This window comes from Colobus angolensis, unplaced genomic scaffold (genome assembly GCF_000951035.1).
Source record: "Colobus angolensis palliatus isolate OR3802 unplaced genomic scaffold, Cang.pa_1.0 Scaffold3, whole genome shotgun sequence".
NCBI classification, from domain to species: domain Eukaryota; kingdom Metazoa; phylum Chordata; class Mammalia; order Primates; family Cercopithecidae; genus Colobus; species Colobus angolensis.
Window position 1 is genome coordinate 13,245,323 of NW_012116265.1, and position 6,261 is coordinate 13,251,583.

The 6,261-nt window shown below is 39.9% G+C and overlaps 1 protein-coding gene across 1 annotated transcript in view; it reads left to right on the forward strand.

The window, feature by feature from the left end:
* CEP128 (centrosomal protein 128kDa) overlaps positions 1 to 5,359 on the forward strand; it is a 477,957-nt gene extending 472,598 nt beyond the window's left edge. The window contains exon 27 of the mRNA XM_011949470.1: positions 3,922 to 5,359. The gene's annotated coding sequence lies outside the window, so the exon portion shown is untranslated. The remainder of the gene's footprint in view (positions 1 to 3,921) is intronic.
* Positions 5,360 to 6,261: the final 902 nt, after the last annotated feature.

A 6,261-nucleotide genomic window follows, 5' to 3' on the forward strand; every position in this document is an offset into this window, starting at 1 on the left:
TTTGAAGTTATCCAACATACTAAACATAGGAAAAGACACCACCAATTGGTAACTTCTAAAAGCCCAGCTCTGTAATAGATACTCGGAAAAATGTGCAAAGAATGTAGCATTTCTGCTATTATAGTTGTTTGGGTAAATATAAATATTTAGTGAATGAATGCAATCTGGAAAAAACAGGATTCTTTTAACTCTTCTCTTCGTAAAAAAAACAAGTGGCACTTTTTCTTTAAAAAAAGTATTCTATCACCCAAACTACATTTAACTCTCTTTGTCCCTTGACAAGATAACAGCTATAGCAGAATTTTGGTCAGGTTTTAAAAATAAAAGCTCCTAGGTATTAAGTCTACCTACTTTTATTATTAGAGAATATTCGTATTTATTTTGTCACCCCAGATAATATTAAGAATTACTCTAATACCCTTTTTAGGTTTAGATACTAAAGTAGGAATTTGGCTATTTAAGGTGAACGAGGATCTACATACATCTAAATGGATGGATTTAAAACCACAGTCTATGGTTGGCTATCCTGACTACTGTAAGGAGATTAGTGTTAGGTCCAGAGAAATCCTGTCTGCGTCTGTCACTAATTGCGATGTGACACTGAGCCTGCCATTTTACCTCTCATGGCTCTTTGCTGTTAACTGAGGAAGTTGAATAACTGAGTCACTTTCCATTTCTATAGTTTATGAATATACTGTTGAAGTATAAAATAACATTCGGCACTGGATTAAAGCGGACAATATATAGTCTGAATCTCGCAAAGCTAATGCTAAGAGAGACCAAACCATCTTTGAATTATAAGCCTTGTGATATGGTTTGGCTGTGTCCCCACCCAAATCTCAACTTGAATTATATCTCTGAGAACTCCCACATGTTGTAGGTGGGACCCAGGGGGAGGTAATTCAATCATGGGGGCCGGTCTTTCCCATGCTGTTCTCCTGATAGTGAATAAGTCTTACAAGATCTAATGGGTTTATCAGGGGTTTCTGCTTTTGCTTCTTTCTCATTTTTCTCTTGCCGCTGCCATGTAAGAAGTGCCTTTTGCCTCCTGCCATGATTCTGAGGCCTCCCCAGCCATGTAGAACTGTAAGTCCAATTAAACCTCTTTTTCTTCTCAGTCTCGGGTATGTCTTTAGCAGCAGCATGAAAATGGACTAATACAGTAAATTTTTACCAGTAGAGTGAGGCGTTGCTGAAAGCATACCTGAAAATGTGGAAGTGACTTTGGAACTGGGTAACAGGCAGAGGTTGGAACAGTTTGGAGGGCTCACAAGGAAACAGGAAAATGTGGGAAAGTTTGGAACTTCCTAGAGACTTGTTGAATGGCTTTGCCCAAAATGATGATAGCAATTTGAACAATAAAGGTCCAGGCTGAGATGGTCTCAGGTGGAGATGAGGAACTTGTTGGGAGCTAGAGTAATGGTGACGCTTGTTGTTTCAGCAAAGAGACAGGCGGCATTTTGCCCCTGTCCTAGAGATTTGTGGAAATTTGAACTTGAGAAAGCTGATTTAGGATATCTGGCAGAAGAAATTACTAAGCAGCAAAGCATTAAAGAGGTGACTTAGGTACTGTTAAAGTCATGCAGTTTTATAAGGGAAGCAGAGCATAAAGTTTGGAAAATTTGCAGCCTTACTACGCAATAAAAAAGAAAAACTTATTTTCTGGGGAAAATGTCTCCTGGCCATGTCAGAGATCTTCTCGGCAGCCCCTCCCATCACAGGCGTGAAGGCCCAGGAGGAAAATATGGTTTCCTTGGCCAGGCCCAGGGTCCCCTTGTTGTGTGTAGCCTAGGGACTTGATGCCCTCGGTCTCAGCCACTCCAGCCATGTCTGACAGGGACCAGTGTACAGGTCGGGCTGTTGCTTCAGAAGGTGGAAGCCCCAAGCCTTGGCTGCTTCCACGTGGTGTTGAGCCTGCAGGTGAATAGAAGTCAGGAATTGAGGTTTGAGAACCTCTGCCTAGATTTCAGAAGATGGATGGAAATGCCTGGATGCCCAGGCAAAAGTTTGCTGCGGGGGCAAGGTTCTCATGGAGAACCTCTGCTAGGGCAGTGCAGAAGGGAACTGTGGGGTCAGAACCCCCACATAGAGTCCTTACTGGGGCACTGTCCAGTGGAACTCTGAGAAGAGGACCACCATCCTCCAGAACCCAGAATAATAGATTCACCAACAGCTTGCACCGTGTGCCTGGAAAAGCCACAGACACTCAACACCAGTCCATGAAAGCAGCTAGGAGGGAGGCTGTACCCTGCAAAGCCACAAGAGCAGAGCTGCCCAAGACCATGGCAGCCCACCTCTTACGTTGGCATGACCTGGATATGAGACCTGGAGTCAAAGGAGACCATTTTGAAGCTTTAACATTTGACTGCCACACTGGATTTATGACTTGCATGGACCCTGTAACCTCTTTGTTTTGGCCAGTTTCTCCCATTTGGAATGGCTGTATTTACCCAATACCTGAACCCTCATTGTATCTAGGACGTAACTAGCTTGTTTTTAATTTTTACAGGCTCATAGTTGGAAGGGACTTGCCATGTGTCATGAGACTTGGGACTGTGGACTTTTGGGTTAAGGCTGAACTGAGTTAAGACTTTCAGGGACTGTTGGGGAGGCATGATTGGTTTTGAAATGTGAGGACATTAGGTTTGGAGGGGCCAGGGGCAGAATGATGTGGTTTGACTGTGTCTGCATCAAAATCTCAACTTGTATTGTACCTCCCAGAATTCCCACGTGTTGTGGGAGGGACCCAGGGGGAGGTAATTCAATCACGGGAGCCAGTCTCTCCTGTGATATTCTCGTGATGGTGAATAAGTCTCATGAGATCTGAATGGGTTTATCAGGGGCTTCTGCTTTTGCTTCTTCCTCATTTTTCTCTTGCCGCTGCCATGTAAAAAGTGCCTTTCACCTCCCGCCATGATTCTGAGGCCTCCCCAGCCATGTGGAGCTGTGAGTCCAATTAAACCTCTTTTTGTTCCCGGTTACACGTGTGTCTTTATCAGCAGTATGAAAATATACCTTGTTTTTCAATGTTTTATTCAATAATGACCTGTCTGTAAAATCATTTTACTTGCATAATCCACCCTCCACCTCCTTTTTACATGTTATACTTTGCTTAAAAATAGTGTAGGATTAGAATCCTTCCTCCTGCACAACTTACTAACTGCGTGATTTGGGGTAATTTACTTAACATTTCTGAGCTTCATTTTTCTTATTTCTATAAAGGAACTAGTTGTATCTGCCTTAAAAGAGCTGTTAGGAGACTTATATGTAATGGCTCATGAAAAGTGTCAACCTTAGAACCTGGCACACAGAGGCTCATCATAAATGTTTCTTACCATCTAGGCCTTATGCACTTCATCCATAAACTCTGAGGTTCTGTCTCTATTTATTAATCAGCAACAAATCACAGAAGCTGTAGAACAATGAGTGGCAAAGCTAACTGGACTCTGGCATTGCATATTTATTCTGTTAGATTGCATTAATTCATCAAATATTTACTGAATGCCAGGTCAGATACATAGAAATAGATATGTTGTTATAAGCATATCTTCAAATCTACTTATGTATCAAAAAAGGGGATATTGTTTACTCTATACCTAACAAGTATCATGTTCTATATGCAAACAGTATTCAGAAGAGCTTTAAATATTTTAACTCAATCCTCACAACAACCCTATGCGGTTAATATTATTATCATTTTCATTCCAGAATGTATCTTATATGAGGAAATTGAGGGACAATGAGATTGAGTAACTTACCCAAGATCACATTTTGGTAAGCATGGAGCCCAAATTGGAATGCAAGAGTATGTGTTGCTTTAGAATCCATATGTTTTGTCATTCAGCTACATATGCAAAGTGTCATTTAAAAATTATTTTAAAGAATCAATGACACCAATGAGTCTTTTTCTGTCTCTCATAGAGGGTGTTTTAAATAGTATTTCCAGGAAACGAAGGATGGAAGGCAGCTGTCAACCACACTACACTGCTTAAATCTCATGGAGCCTTGATGGTGCCTCAGGTTTTGCTATGCCTATCTTCTCTGTGACCCAAGAGAGGGAACAAAGAGCAGCCAGGTGGGGTTAGATGCTGGGGGCTTAAGCAGTAACTAACTCCATTTTCTGTTTCTACACTCCAGCCAGTGCCAAGCGATTTAAAAAAAAAAAATTTAAATACTTTTCTGCCCTATCAAATACAGGGTACACTCTACTGAAAGAAGGCTCTGCTAGTAAAAATTGTTTTTTGATTCAAGCAGAAAAAAAGAGGGAAAACCGTGGGTGTCAGATGAAGCTGAAGGGAAGTGTCCAGGAAGAGAGGGAGGAATGGGGAGCTTTTCTTTTGAGTGTCCTATTAAAATGTGTGAGTGGAAGTTGGGGGTGGATTTCATGAGTAAATATGGAATTTTGCCACCAAATTCTTTCCTCCAGAGCTAATATTCTCATGGGATATTAATATTAATACAAGGAAAAAGGCCCTGGGTGAAGAAAAATTATTTTCCCCTTCAGGGGCAGAGTTCTCTCAGGATGACTGTGAGGTTAAAGAGTTCCAGAAAGTACTAGTAGAACTTTAAGCACACTATCATTAACAGACAGAAAAACAGACTATGACCTATTGGATTCTTTTTGGAAAGTAGAAAAGAGGAACCTGGTAAAATCAGCCAAAGCAAGGACCTTTCCCTCCCCGCTTAGAACTTGCTAAGCTTTCCATAGTGTGTGGGCCTTTTAGTTCTACTCATTATTCAGGCTTAATTCAGGTCATCAAAATAGAAATGCATGGGACAGGTGACTGACATTACTGCATCATGGTTTAGATATATAGATAACATGGGGAGGTGCTTTACATTTTACGAATTTGATCATATTTCTTTTATTTATGGTTTCTCTGAATCATTCTTTTGGAACATTCTAAAAGAGCCGGAGGAAAAAAATGGAAGTTTTTCTCAATCAACTTGACTTAGTGGATAGCTAAATGTCCAGTTTCAAAAGCTTATCCTTTTGAAATACTTTTTTATTAATAAAAGCCCAAAGAAACCTTAATATGGACCACATAACTATAATGTAATTTTTCCAAAGTGGGAAAGGCAATAATACTGTACTAATAGAATATATGGATTTTCATAAGAGCAGCTGTTGTTTCACTAAGGTTTACATTATTTTAGGTCCTAGTTTTCTGTTTGGAGGTATGTTAATGAGTTCCTTGTTTAATTTATTCCCATTCTCTATATTTCTGATTCTTACTTGTATGATGTGGATTATATTCATTGTTTTGATGTGATAGGAATGCCAACAATGTGCCTTTGGTTTTCTTATGCTTAAAAATAATAATAATAATAATAATAATAAACATTAAATGTAAAATCATGAAGGATTCTTACAAACAGTTGTGTGTCCTTGACTAAATTTTTTTTTTTTTTTTTTTTTTTTTGGGACAGAGCCTCACTCTGTCGCCCAGGCTGGAGTGCAGTGGCACCATCTGGGCTCACGGCAACCTCCACCTCCTGAGTTCAAGCGATTCTCCCACCTCAGCCTCCCGAGTAGCTGGAATTACAGGCGTGTGCCACCACACCTGGCTAATTTTTGTATTTTTAGTAGAGATGGGTTTTCACCATGTTAACTAGGCTGGTCTTGAACTCCTGACCTCAAGTAATCCATGTGCCTCAGCCTCCCAAAGTGCTGGGATTCAGGCATGAGCCACCATGCCCAGCCTCTTGACTAAATTTTTTAGCCCTGTGTGTACCTAATGTTTTGCATGTGGGCAGTTATCTGAGTACATACTGTGGGATAGTTTACAGAACTGAACTTCAATTTCAGTTACACTGGATGTAAATGAGCAATGTAAAAAATATAAACAAGCCCACGAATGCAGACTTCCCTCTGGGCAATTTGAAGCCAGTAATGTATAATCAACTAAAAAATAAGCTTCTTTTATACCACATTTACACTAAGACTTGCCACACAGTGGGAAATAAATACCAGAAAGTAGGTACCTTGAGGTATATTTATAGGCTAACCCTTTGAATCTTTGGTTAATAAAGCAATTCTTCTGATGCTTTGAATACTTGGGACTTGAGGGTTGCAGTTAATTGCATTAAATTAGGATGATGAGAAATGCATTCTGGCTTCAATTCTTCCAGTTGGAAATCTTCCTAAAATATATGAGTAGTTTTTCTCAACTAGCAAGACAATGAATTTTATCAATCTATTTTTTTATGATTTAGACCTGGCATGCCTGAGGGATATAATTCTCAATACCAATCATCATT